Source organism: Macaca fascicularis, chromosome 17 (genome assembly GCF_037993035.2).
Source record: "Macaca fascicularis isolate 582-1 chromosome 17, T2T-MFA8v1.1".
Classification (NCBI taxonomy): domain Eukaryota; kingdom Metazoa; phylum Chordata; class Mammalia; order Primates; family Cercopithecidae; genus Macaca; species Macaca fascicularis.
Window position 1 is genome coordinate 16,662,978 of NC_088391.1, and position 14,852 is coordinate 16,677,829.

The 14,852-nt window shown below is 39.1% G+C and overlaps 1 pseudogene; it reads right to left on the reverse strand.

Moving 5' to 3' along the window:
- Positions 1-1,578: 1,578 nt before the first annotated feature.
- LOC102115962 (large ribosomal subunit protein uL13 pseudogene) lies at positions 1,579-6,878 on the reverse strand (annotated as a pseudogene).
- Between the last annotated feature and the right edge of the window lie 7,974 nt (positions 6,879-14,852).

Below are 14,852 nucleotides of genomic sequence, written 5' to 3' on the forward strand. Positions count from 1 at the left end.
TGAGATAATATGTATAATCTGTAAAGTTCTCTGTAAATAAATTGTTAATTATATGATTTCCAATATTCAAAACTGAGAATAAAACCTTACATTTGAAAGAAACATTAGAAGACATCCAATGTATGCATCTTTCCTGTAACATTCAAAAATAACAACCCTATCATTGTTTGGCCATTTCCAGCAACGCACTCAGACTATTTAGGATGCAAGCATTCCACTTGCCATTGGGCAAGTTTCTGAAATTGGGCTCTTCAGTTAGCAAACTTAGGAAAATTAAGGTGTGGGGCATTTATTAGGGAGTGCCTTGGCATCACCCCTGAGGAAGGGAGAGAAGGAGATACTATAGGGCAGAGGACAAAGCCTTTAGCTGAACCCATGGTGAGCTTGGACCTTCAGTGGCCCCCCAGAGTTATCATGAGTTTGGGCTGGAGGGCTGGGCCTTTATACCTCCATCATGACCAGTCATTGCAGGCTGGCTTCCCCAAAAGGAGGCGCCATCTTGGCAAGGCAATTCTCTTCAGCTGGGGCCATCCCCAAGGAAGATTAAAAACTGAGGCACATCTTCTGGTAGTCCACCTGCAGCTAGTGGAATAAGTCCTTCCTTCCTCAAGGAGAACCTGTGCATTATGGCATCCAATATAAGACATTCTGCTTTATATTGAGTTGACACCTTCCTCACTGTGACTATCATGTAAGCTATTCTCTTCTGAGTCAATTCCAAGTCTTATCATTATTTTCTAACAGATAATTCTTTACTATATTCTGGCAACACTAGTGCTATAATACTGATACACATATATGTATCTATATCACATATATAAGCTATATATCTCACATATATATCACATACTCAAATATATATTACACACATATATATGGCTCAAATATATATTTATATACTTTTGTATATAGATATGCCCAACTACACCTGACACAGAGCTGTTAGTAACCATAATTATGTCATTTATTGGAGACAATAAAACAAGTCTGCTCTTCTAAAATAATCAGATTAGGAGATCATGGATTCTGTTTTGGACATATTGAATATGAAGCACTTTCAAGACATCCAAGTAAAAATGTTGGGTAGGCATTTGAATTTATCTGGAGCTTCAAAAAGGGCCTACTCTATGGATAAGTAATTACAAGTTGGTGTTTATATAGTAATTGAACGATGGGGCATGGGTGAGATTATGAAAAGAGAATAAAGAGTAGAGCAGAGAGATAAGAAACATTCTAGTAGGCATGTTGGATTTACTTTGATTAGCACATTGGCTTTTACAATTATTAGAAAATGATTTATTTGCTAGTATTTAAAAATCAGGAGGTTCCACATGATCCAGATTTAAACTACTCTTGAAAAACTGAAATATCAGGGAACACTTATTTTTTTATTTCTGCATGCCAGTAATGACCCAGAGCTGGGTTTCCCCTTTAGATATTGGATTTTCCCTTCAATGGAGGGCTTCACCCCCTGAGGTGTGTGCAATCACTAGTTTTGTGTCGGGGAAGAAAGGACCCATGTCTGAGACACAAAGAGCATCAATATTTATTTATTTTTATTTTATTTTATTTTGAGGAATTAACAGTCTTTATTTTGGGCTCAGACCAGGGGTCCGTGGGTCTTGAGGACCTGTGTGTATTTGTCAATTTTCTTCTCCACGTTCTTCTCAGCCTGTTTCCGTAGCCTCCTGAGCTGTTTCTTCCTCTGGTAGTGGATCTTGGCTTTCTCTTTCCTCTTCTCCTCCAGGGTGGCTGTCACTGCCTGGTACTTCCAGCCAACCTCGTAAGCCAGGCGCCCCAGATAGGCAAACTTTCTTGTAGGCTTCAGACGCACGACCTTGAGGGCAGCAGGAACCACCATCCGCTTTTTCTTGTCGTAGGGCGGCGGGATGCCGTCAAACACCCTGCGGCGGCCCAGGGCAGCCTGGCCTCGCTTGTGACGCAGCTTGCCTCGCACAGTCCGACGGAAGATGCGGCTGGGGGCCGGAAGTCGTAGGGCCTGGGGACGGGTTGTGTTCATCCGCTTGCGGAGGAAAGCCAGGTACTTCAACGCGTTTCTGTAGAAACTGCCAGAAATGTTGATGCCTTCGCAGGGTAGGATCACCACCTTCCGGCCCAGCAGTACCTGTTTAGCCACGATGGCCGCCAGGCGGCCCAGGAAATGGCCTCCGCCATCCAGCTCCAGGGCCTGCACCCCCGCCCTCTTCGGCAGCCGCCTGGTAAAGCTATTTTATTTATTATTTTATTATACTTTAAGTTCTGGGGTACATGTTCACAACGTGCAGGTTTGTTACATATGTATACGTGTGCCATGTTGGTGTGCTGCACCCATTAACTCGTCATTTACATTAGGTATATCTCCTAATGCTATCCCTCCCCCCTCCCCCCACCCCACGACAGGCGCTGGTGTGTGATGCTCCCCTTCCTGTGTCCAAGTGTTCTCATTGTTCAATTCCCATCTATGAGTGAGAACATGCGGTGTTTGGTTTTCTGTCCTTGCGATAGTTTGAAAGAGCATCAATATTTAAAGACTGGTGGGTGAGAAGTCTGGCACCGAGATGTGGCTAGAGATGTAGGAGGCTGCAGCCAAAGGTGCAAGGGGAGAGAGAAGCGGTTAGCAGCATAAAATTCTTTTTTTTTTTTTTAAGGCAGAGTTTCACTCTTGTTGTCCAGGCTGGAGTGCAATGGCGCGATCTTGGCTCGCTGCAACCTCTGCCTTCTGGATTCAAGCGATTCTCCTGCCTCAGCTCCCCGAGTAGCTGGGATTACTAGTACCCGCCACCAGGCCCAGCTAATTTTTTGTACTTTTTTTAGAGAGACGGAATTTCACCATGTTGGCCAGGCTGGTCTCGAACTCCTGACCTCAGGCAATCCACCCGCTTCGGCTTCCCAAAGTGTTGGGACTATAGGCATGAGCCACTGCCCCCGGCCAGCAGTATAAAATTCTTCAGAGAAGTAATATCTTTGGGAGATGGAGCTCATTGACTTTAGGAAGAGTGGTTTTGGTGTAGCAAAGGGAATGGAAGCCAGATTGGAATGGGTTGAGGAGTGAATGAGGGGTGGGGAAATGAGGAAAAGAATGTGCACAATAAGAAGTGTAGCTTTGAAGGTAAGGACAGAAATAGGGATTAGCTGGAGGGAAGTTAGGTTATGTTGAAATGGAGTGGGGGAGGGGGTTGAAGGGCAGTGGGAAGAAGAGAAATAGAGGTATTTTTCACATAACATTGCTTTAAATATCCTCTCTCACTTTTAAGTGGTTTAAACTATTTCTGAAATGTTGGAGAACTGAAAATTCAAAGATTTTAGTGCTTTGTTGAAAACAACCATGACCAAAGTACTTGGGTGATAGAAAACTTAGACTGTACAGCTCAAATTGAAATGGGTAACTAAATAAAAGATTAAAAATTTTATACTTGAATTATTTAGTCCAACACTTCATGACCTCATTTTGCTTTTAACGAAGAAAATCTCACATGGCATGACAGAGAAATTTCATATTATTTGAAAAGTGAAGTCTTAAGTCTGACTTACTTTTTCAGATAAACAGTGTCTTTGACAAAAACGAAATGAAGCATTTCTGCATGATTCTAGTGCAAACATAGATTATGTGACACTAATACACTATTTAAAAAATATTTTCCTATATATGGGATAGGAAAAACATTATGGATTTTATTCCTAGAAACTTTTCACAGATTCTTTTGTTGAACACCTGTATCATGGATCACTCTGACTCTAGCGCCCCTCAGCTCGGGGAAAGCAACAGTTCTCAGTGTTCCTATAGCCCCCAGGGAGTGCTTCCCAAGTGCTCAGCAACATTTCACTGCTTTGTTCCACACCACTGGGTGCTTTGTTCTATCCTTGGCGTGCCATTGTAGCTTCTGGGGCTGCTGCCCAAACCCTGCGGGCTTGCTGATAATTTATCTGACTCTTGGCAGAAGGTGCTCTAGAGTTAAATTTTTTCCACGGCCCAGTTTCCCCAGGGTGTGATAATTCAGGGTGGAGAGGGAGAAGAGAGTGAAGGCCTCTCTCTTCTTTTGTATTAATTTCTTTTAGAGAGATCTTTTAGAGTTTTCACTCTATCTCTGATATGCTTATATATCAGTCTTTCCTTTTTAAATAATAAATAAATATCATGCCAGGTAAGATTTTCTTAGTTAAAAGCAAAATGAGAACATGAAGTGTTGGACTAAATAATTCAGGTAGAAAAATGTTCATTTTCTGTTTAGTATTTTTGTGTGTGTGTGTTGTGTGTGAGAGGGGATCTCATTATATCACCCAGGCTGGTCTTCAATTCCTGGGGTCAAGCGATCCTCCTGCCTCAACCTTCCAAATATCTGGGACTATAAGCACGCACCACTGTCTCCAGCCGTCCCTATATTTATCTTCAATCAGAAGGGTCATCAGGATCACCTCCAGAATTATAAAATATGAATTTTCAGATTCACTCACCGAATCCCTATTTTCATAAGTTTGTTCCAAGCATCTGCATTTTTAACAAGTTCCAAAGAGGATTGTAATATAGACCCTTAGTTAAAAACATTGCCCTATGTATTCTTAACTTTGCTCCCCCACTCTCCAGAATAAAGACAGGTATCACCCTCTCTTTAGAGGGCTTTTGTTTTTTGTTTGTGAGGAAAAAACATTCAACGTTTATTCTCCAACAAACAGCATTGGCAGGTACAACTACAGGGATTTCTCCATAGATCATACATTCATGAGGCATCATTAGCTTAACATTGAAAAAGCCACTGGTGTGTTCTGTGTAACAATATCCACTTCACGTTTAAACAGGTACTATTATTGTAAGTTCACTTACAATTCCAGAAGGAAAGGCATCAATTGGAATTCTTTTTTTGGATCCTAAAGTCAGATGCAAAAACAGAGACAAAACTTTGGGTAACAATCGTGATCTACATTTCAATAAGGGCCTTCCACAAAGAGGGGAAGAACTTCTCTGTCAGAAGTTAGGGTCTTTCTCCTTCCTCATGAAACCATTGGAATTACATTTCATTGTTTGTTCAACATTATTACATGTACAATAGAGGATTAAAAAAAGGAATCATAAAAATATCTTGAATGTCCAGCTATTCTCACCAATACATGAATTCTTAGGTTTAAGAGAGGGCCTGGGAATACTTCAGCGGTCATAAAATAGGAAAATAAGACACTATGGCTACAAAAATAAAAAAAAAAATCCCCCTTTGGCTGGACTGCACATGCTCCAGTAATTGCAGGTGGGTTCTATACTAATTATTACATGTGTTTCTTTGCTCAGCTCTTCTTGGTCCTTTATCTCTTCTGATCAACAGGACCTTTTTAATGTTAGGTCCCTGGGATGGATCTGAATGACAGCTATAGCCATTAAGTGAGAGCTCTTAACATTTCTTATTATCTCTCTGTGCATCTGGCTACTTACCCATCTATCCATTGATCTATCTTAATTTATTCATCCATTAATGACAGATTTGTTTATATTTATTGAGTACTTGCTGTGTGCTGGGTACTGAGGATATAAAGGTGAGCATGGCAAACCTGGTCCTTGACTTCAAGGAGGAGGAATAATTAATGTTTGCACAAATAGGTAATTATAAACCATGATAAAGGCCACAAAGGTTGATGTGAGATTGTTTGACAGAAGCTTCAGATCTGGGCTGGTGAAGTCAGGGAAGATTTTGTTGAGGAAATTACCTTGAGCTAAAACCTGAAGGGTGAATAGATGTGCCAGCTTATTGGAGGTGGGCATGTATTTTGAATCATTTCCTTAAGTAGACTATCAGAAGTGAAATTTCTGGGTCAAAGTACATGACTTTTAAAAATCATTTAAATGTTTTTTATTATAATTATTTCTTTAAGTTTTAAATTCATTTAAAATTATTTTTATAATTTAAACTTACAGAGCAGTTGCAAATATAGTGTAAGGACCTTTTCTTGCCTTGAACTATTTACCAGTTTCCACTATGATGCCCCAAACCCCCAAATACTTTATGCGAATAGCCTTCAAACAAGGACATTCTCTTATATAAGCAAAATATGATATTAAAATTCTGGGAATTACCATTGAATTATTAGTACTTTCTAATCCTTAGATCTCATTTGAGTCTTGTCAGTTTTCCCAAGTGAGATCTTTTGTAACAAAAGATCCAGTTCAGAATCAGGTGTTGCATCTTGTTGTCAGGTCTCTTGAGTTGGCTTCAGTCTTGAACATTTCCTCAGTCTTTTGTTGATTTTGAGGACTTGGACTCTTGAAGATCACTAGTTATTTTGTAGAATGTTCTTGCAATTGAATTTCTTGATGTTTCTTCATGATTAGGTTCAGGTGATGCAAATTTGGCAGGAATATCACAGAAGTGTGTTCTTCTCATTACATTCTATTAGGTGGCACAGGGTTTCAATTTGTCCCATTACTGATGATGCTCAAGTTGTTCACCTGATTAAAGTGGTGTCTGCAGAATTATCTCCTGAAAAGCTACTTTTTCCTTTTGAAATTAATAAATATTTGGAAGATGAGAATATCCCATTCTTTATAAAACTTTCAATTTATTCTTTTTGGTATTTATATCAGATTGGACTTCTTGTTTTCCTCTTTTATGCAATGGGTCATAATCCATTACTATCATTATTTAATTTGATGCACAAATTATCTCATATTTGGCTGGCTTCTGTGTCCCATTGCCATGATGGCTTCCCCTCCCCCTCTCAGATGCCCACCTCAGCCATCTTGGGCCATCAACACCCTGAGCTGAGCTGCTACTCAATGTGGATGCTCTCTTTCCCTCTCTGCTCAGGATCCGACATCCTTTACCAGCTGTCCATACCTCCTGTTTGTGGAGGAGCTGTGGAGGAGGTGTGGACAGCCACCATTGGTGTGGAGACATCCTCCTCAGCCTTCATGGGCTCCAGTACTCAATATTGGCTGTCACACACTTCTCACCCTAATTGAGCTCTAATACCCTGTTCCCGATGTAGCCTGAGGATTCCCGCCATCTGTGCATTTTTCTAACTTCTGCTATTTTATCACATTTCCTTCTAATCTTTTCTCTATGCACTTAACATAATGCTGGTAACTATGATTTTTAAATCCTATTTATTTATTTTTAATAATTTCAACTTTTATTTTAGATTTGGGGGTACATGAGCAGGTTTGTGACATGGATATATTGTATGATGGTGGGGTTTAGGATATGAACAATCCCATCACCCAGATGGTTAGCATAGTACCCAGTAGTGAGTTTTTCAACCCTTTCTTCTCACCTTCTCTCCCCACTCCATTAGTCCTTAGTGTCTGTTGTTGCTATCTTTATGTTCACTAGTACCCAGTGTTTAGCTCTTATAAGTGAGAACATGATGTCTTTGATTTTCTGTTTCTGTGTTAATTTACTTAGATTATGGCCTCCAGCTGCATCCATGTGACTGCAAATGATATGATTTCATTCCTTTTTATGGCTGTGTCATATCCATATCCATGGTATATATGTACTATATTTTATTTATCCAATCCACTGTTGATGGGCACCTATATTGATAGCACCTGATTGATAGTCTTTGAATTTGTGAATAGTACTTCAGTGAACATAGGAGTGCATGTATCTTTGGTAGAATGATTATTTTTCTTTTGCATATATACCCAATAATGGGATTGCTGGGTTGAGTGAGTTCTATTTTAAGTTCTTTGAGAAATCTCCAGACTGCTTTCTGCATTGGCTAAACTAATTTACATTCCCACCAGCAGTGTATAAGCATCCCTTTTTCTCCACAGCCTCACCAGCGTCTGTTATTTTTTGACTTTTTAATAATAGCCATTCTGGCTGGTGTGAGATGGTATCTCATTGTGGTTTTGATTTGCATTTCTCTGATGATTAGTGATGTGGGGCATTTTTTCATATGTTTGTTGGTCACTCGTACGTCCTCTTTTGAGAAGTGTCTGTTTATGTCTTTTGCCCACTTTTTAATGGAGTTATTTGTTTTTTGTTTGTTGAATTTTTAAGTTCCCTACAGATTCTGGATAAAGGTCTGGATGCATCCAGACCTTTGCTGGATGCATAGTTTGTAAATATGTTCTCTCATTTTGTAGGTTGTCTGTTTACTCTGTTGACAGTTTCTTTTTCTGTACAGAAGCTCTTTAGTTTAATTAGGTCCCACTTGTCAATATTTTGTTTTTGTTGCAATTGCTTTTGAGGACTTAGTCATAAATTCTTTCTCAAGGCTGATGTTCAGAATGGTATATCTTAGGTTTTCTTATAGGATTCTTGTTTGAAGTCTTATATTTAAATCTTTAATCCATCTTGAGTTAATGTTTATATGTGGTGAAAGGTAGGGGTCCAGTTTTATTCTTCTGCATTTGGCTAGCCAGCTATCCCAGCACCATTTATTGACTAGGGTGACCTTTCCACATTGCTTACTTTAGTCAACTTGGTTGAAGATCAGACGGCTGTGGGTGTGTGGTTTTATTTTTTGGTTCTCTATTCTGTTCCATTGGTCTATGTATCTGTTTTTATACCAGTTCTATGGTGTTTTTGTTACTGTAGCCTTACAGTATTGTTTGAAGTTGGGGAATGTGATGCATCTGGCTTTGCTCTTTTTGTATAGTAGTTAGCTGTGGTTATTTGGGCTCTTTTTTTGATTCCATGTGAATTTTAGAATAGTTTTTTTTAGTTCTATGAAAAATGACATTGGCAGTTTGATAGAAATAGTTTTGAATCTATAGATTGCTTAGGGCAGGAGGGCCATTTTAACAATATTGACTCTTCCAGTCCTTGAACTTGGAATGTTTTTCCATTTGTTTATTTCATCTATGATTTCTTTCAGCAGTGTTTTGTAGTTCTGCTTGTAAAGATCTTTCACCTCCTTGGTTAGATATATTCCTAGGTATTTTGTTTCTTTTTGTGTATGCCTATTTTAAATGGGATGGCATTCTTGATTTGGCTCTCAGCTTGAACATTATTGGTGTATAGAAATTCTACTAAGTTGTATACATTGATTTTTGTGTCTCAAAACTTTCCTGAAGCTATCTATCAGTTGAAGGAGCCTTAGTGGAGTCTTCAGGGTTTCCTAGGTGTAGAATCATATTGTCAGAGATGAGAGATCATTTGACTTCTCAGCCTATTTGGATACTTTTTATTTCTTTCTCTTGCATGATTGCTCTGACAAGGACTTTCACTACCATGTTGAATAGGAGTGGTGAGAGTGGGCATCCTTATCTTGTTTGCACAAGACACATTTTCTCAAACTGTTAAGAATGTTTCATAAATGTGACTTCAAATGACTTGAAATGAACGTAATATTTTTTGTCTGTAATTGCACATTGCTGCCTTATGATAGACTACTAGAAGAGGAATTACTAGGTCAAAAGTACCAATATTTAGTTCTTGATACACATTTTCAAATAATCATTTCAGAAAGGTTACATATTCAATTTTTTTGTTTTTTTGAGTTAGAGTCTTGCTCTGTTACCCACTCTGTAGTGCAGTGGCGTGATCTCAGCTCACGGCAAGCTCTGCCTCCCAGGTTCAAGTGATTCTCCCACCTCAGCCTCCTGAGTAGCTGGGACTATAGGTCCCTGCCGCCATGCCCAGCTAATTTTTTGTATTTTAGTAGAGACAAGGTTTCACCATGTTGCCCAGGGTGGTCTCCAACTCCTGAGCTCAGGCAATCTGCCCACCTCGGCCTCCCAAAGTGCTAGGATTACAGGCGTGAGCCACCATACCTGGCCATGTATTCAAATATTTTTAAGTTAATTTATAAATGCAATGCTGTGCCAATAAAAATAGCATTAGATTTTCTTAATGAGTTAACCAGTTTGATTTTAAAGTTTGTTGAGATGAATAAACAAAGAATGGCCAGAAGAATTCTGAAAAAGAAAAGCAGCATATGGGTGTAGGGGAGCTACCCTTATCAGCTTCTCTGTTGAAAACAGTGTGATATTGGTGAGTGTATAGACAGAAGCCCAATGAAACAGAACAGAAAATCCAGAAGTAGACTCAAATATATACTAAAATGTACTATATGTGAAAGGTGACACCTCAAATAAATATGTTACATGATGTTAGGATAGATAGTCACCTGGAAAAAGATCTGATTGGATCTGTTGCTTTCTCCACATACCAGGACAAACTGCAGATGTTTCAGAGAGGTAGCTAAAAAATGAAACCATGGAAGTACTAGAAGAAAACTTAAGTTTCCAATATGAACCAAAATTAGAAGCATTAAAAACAGATAAATTTAACTACATAAAAAAATCTTCCCAGGCTCAGGCCTGTAATCCCAGCACTTTGGGAGGCTGAGGCGGGTGGATTGCTTGAGCCCAGGAATTTGAGACCAGCCTGAGCAACATGGTGAAACCCCATCTGTACTAAAAATACAAAAATTAGCTAGGCGTGGTGGTGTGTGCCTATGTTCCCAGCTACTTGGGAGGCTGAGGAGGGAGAATCACCTGAGCCCGGGAAATCGAGGCTGTAGTGAGACATGGTCGTGCCACTGCACTCCAGCCTGGGTGATGGGTAAAATGACAACTGAGAAAAAAAATGTTACCCATTCCAGGGACAAAGGACTAATAAATTTAATAATAAAAAGAAGAACGTGATGAAAAACCTAGTAGAAAATGGGCAAAAGATGTGAAAAGTTTACAGAAAAACGTTGCAAAATATCTTTAAAATATATTAAAAGATGCACTACTCATAATAAGATAAATGTATAGTAAGATTATACTGAGATGCCGTTTTCAATTATCAGATTGGTGAAATTCCAAAAGTTTACAGTATTTTGTTGGCGAGGCATGGGGAATACAAAATGGCAAACGGCTATGGAGGGTAACTTGATATTACTTAGCAAAACTACATACATATTTCCGTCTTTCAGTCAGCAATCCCAGTTTAATGAATTTATCCTCCAGATATACTAATAAAAATATGACATGTCAGGGTAGTGGGAAAGAGTGGAGTCAACTCAAATGGCCTTCAGTAGGGTGCTGGTAGAATAAATTATGATACATACATAGTAGATCAGTAACTATGCTAAAATTATGCTCTGTAACAAACCACCCCAGAAACCTTTGCAGAAGGCGGGAGTTTGAGGAATGTATGTGTTTTATTATAGCAGAAACACACACACACAGGATAGTACATATCTTTCATTTTACACAAATAATAGACTATACACATTTCTTTGTGCCTTGCCATTTCACTTAACAATATATATGAAAGATAATTTTATATCTTTGTATAAAAAACTTCCATATTTTTTGTTGTGGTTATATGTTATTTCATGGTATGAATACACTATTGTTTATTAAACCAATCTCTTATTGAAAGATGTTTAAGTTGCTTTCAATTATTTATTATTAAGTAGTGCTAGGCTGGGCACAGTGGCCTCTGCCTGTAATTCAGCATTTTGGGAGGCCGAGATGAGTGGATCACCTGAGGTCAGGATTTCAAGACCAGCCTGGCCAACATGGTGAAGCCCTGTCTCTACTAAAAATACAAAAATTAGTCAGGCGTGGTGGTGTGCCCTGTAATCCCAGCTACTCAGGAGGCTGAGGCAGGAAAATCGCTTGAACCCAGGAGGCAGAGGTTGCAGTAAGCCAAGATCGCGCCATTGCACTCCAGTATGGGTGACAAGAGTGAAACTCTGTCTCAAAAAAAAAAAAAAAAAAAAAAAGAGGTGCTGCAATGCTTTACTGTGTATGTATATATACATACACACATATAATTTTGCACAGACATGAATATATTTTGGCTACCTCCTCAGAAATAGAAATTTTCAGCACATTCGAAATTCCCCTTTCATCCAGCACTTCAGTGTTGACTCTGTTTCTTGTTTAAATTTCATATATAGTGATACATTCTTTGAAGAATACCTCCCAGGCTCTTGTTTTTAGAGACAGAATAAAGTTGTAGTAGAGACTGGGAGCAATGTGTTTCCTTTTCTGTTTACAAAATTACCTGCGACCAACAAATGGGAAAACCCATAGTTTTTAAAAGAAAAAATATGCAATTACATTTCCACTATTTATTCTTGTTAGTTCACTGACTGAAACTGAAATGTGGTTTATCACAATGGATGAAAATTTGGAAAGAAACAATTTGCATAATCAAGCAATCTGCATTATATTGCATAAGGGACAATAAGAAAGTGAATTACGTACAAGGCTAGACTTCATGCTTTGACAAACAAAATGTAGCAGAATAGTTTCTTTAAGTGGAACTTCTGGACAAAATTTCCACATGAAATAGAGGTAGCATGGATGAAATAAAGATGTGAAGACATTTTAGTTTTTTTTTGTTTTGATCTTTCTGAAGGATGACTTACCATGGCTTGAGGGGGATGTAAGGAACTAATACATTAAAAAATAGGTGTTGGCTATTATTATGATGAAAGGAAAGTGGTTTACACCATGGAAAATATGGAAGTTTACGCAGATTTGGGAAAGAGAGTGATCGAGGCTCAGAGGATGCCCTGAACAACACATGAAGAAAAGAAGGCAAGAGTAATGTGAGAACATCAACTCTAAAAACTGAAGTGTAGTCTGATGGTCATGAATTCTCGTAAATCCCTAGTCATGTGAGCTTTCTCTTATTTTCCTCAATAAATGTGTATTTGTATATATGTTTGTGTATGTTTGCTTTTTTCATTGCCTCAGACAACTGAGAAATACTTTGTACTTCACTATCCAGTAGTTATATGTCTTACAGCACCTTTTCTTCTTGTACATTAGTTTTTTCTTCAGTATGCTTAATCTTAAAGCTGTATTTCTCTTTTCCACTCAGTAGTCTTTCTATCATTTAAAGCCTAGAAATTGATTGCTTTTCCTTCTCAATGCATCCATCCCCCATACAAAGACTCTTTTATTTTCTTATTTGTGGAAATGTCTTGCCGTCACATTTTGGCATTCTTCCAGACAATAAGCAGTTATGTAGCGTAGGCAAAAGTCCTGCGTCTAGTTCTAAAGATACGTACCCCCACTGTGTATCTCAAATTTTCTCTTGACCTGACCTTTCTCTTTGCCCTGGCTTGACATATCTGAGTTTGCCGGTGTTGCCAAGTTCCTTCTGCTTGTGAGCTGAATTAATGAAAAGGCATCAACATCAACTCCCCTTACTGTAATACACAGACACACACACACACACACAAACACACACACACATCATCATCATCATCATCATCATCATCATCATTGTCATATCATTGGGGAATGTTATCATGTTGACTTTTTTGGGGCAGATGGTTATAAAGGTAGCTAGGTGAGGGTAATAATAGAAATTCAGTAGATCTTGCAGGACAAATTGACTGATTCAAATGGTGAGCTACTCTCATTATATTCAGAGTAGGCGACATAATGTATTCACTTCTTTCCTTTTCATGTGGCAAGTTGTACTTGTGTAAACAGAGGGAGAATAGTACACATCTGTTCTGTTTCCAGTCCTATGATTCAGACTATTTTAAGTTGCCAAGAGCTAGGAAAGTCTGGAGCCATTGTTTGCTGACATAGTCAATGGAGTTCAGTCAGGAAGTAGGAGCAGCCAAATGTTCCCCAAAACGGAGGGGGTGTGGCTTCCACCAGCCCACCAATGTCAGCCAGCCTTACTTCAAAACTTACTCAACTGCACAAAATTGCATATAAGCTCATATCTCTCATCATTACAATCTCCAAAACACTAAGTTTCTTTTAGCAACCCAGCACTGTATTAACTTTCTGCCAGGCAGAATACTTCTGTAGTCTTCTGTGGAGGTCTTTTTTTATTAGTCACCCATGGATTCCTTTTCCCATAGTGCTGCCTGGAATATTACCAACCTATGGTGAATTTAATTTTAACCATCATGTTACATTCTTTCCTTCCTCCCTTCCTTTCTTTTATTCAATACGTATTGAAGGTCTATTTGCTAAACACCACGGGAGATACCAAGAATACAGTAGTGAAAATACAACACCAGGATGCTAGAGTCTGGGAGAGAAGAAATACTTTAAAAATGAGTGACTTATTATCATAATATGTCCCACAGAGGGAAAGTACAAGATACTATAAGTATGTATACCAGGATGAACTAACCTACCTGTGGAAGTGACATTTAAAAGGAGACTTGGGAGAGTGAGTAGGAGTTACTGAGACAAAGGGTTTGAATGTAAGGGCAGAGCTCATGGGATTTTTGTCAGGCAGAGGAATGGAATGTGCAAAGGTCCTAAGACCTAAAGGAACTGGGTGAATTTAAGAAATCTCCAAAAGGGTAGTGAAGCCTCAACTCAGAGTGAATGGAGTGTCTGAGATGTTATGCTGAGGCCAGATGAACCAGGACCTTGTAGTCAGGTTAACAGTTTAAAGTTTATCCTATTATAATAGGGTGAGTTTTAGGGTTTATCATGTTGCAGAAGGTTGCCTGTGAGATGAAACTAAAGAAAACAGACACAAGGCACACAGATTTATTTATTTATTTATTTATGACAGGGTCTCACTCTGTCACCCATACTGGGGTACAGTGGCACAATCATGGCTCCCTGTAGCTTCGACCTCCTGGGCTCAAGTGATCCTCCCGCCTCAGCCCCCTGAGTAGCTGGGACCATGGCTACTCCTGGGCTCAAGCCATCCTCCCACCTCAGCCTCCCAAAGTGCTGGGATTATAGGCCTGAACCACTGTACCTGGCGCAGACACTTAAAAGAGATAAACTCTTATTCTAATCTTGTCAGCAATTTTATTTGTAAAGTGAAACCATTACCTTCTTTGTTTCGGGAAGATCTGTTTTTGTGTCTCAACAAGACAAATTGGAACCCACTCGTCTGGGGGAAGTGTAATGGGAAACAATTTTGGTGGAGAACCACCTCGTTCTTGCTCTGTGTAGAGAGCTGTGTGGTGTCTCCTCA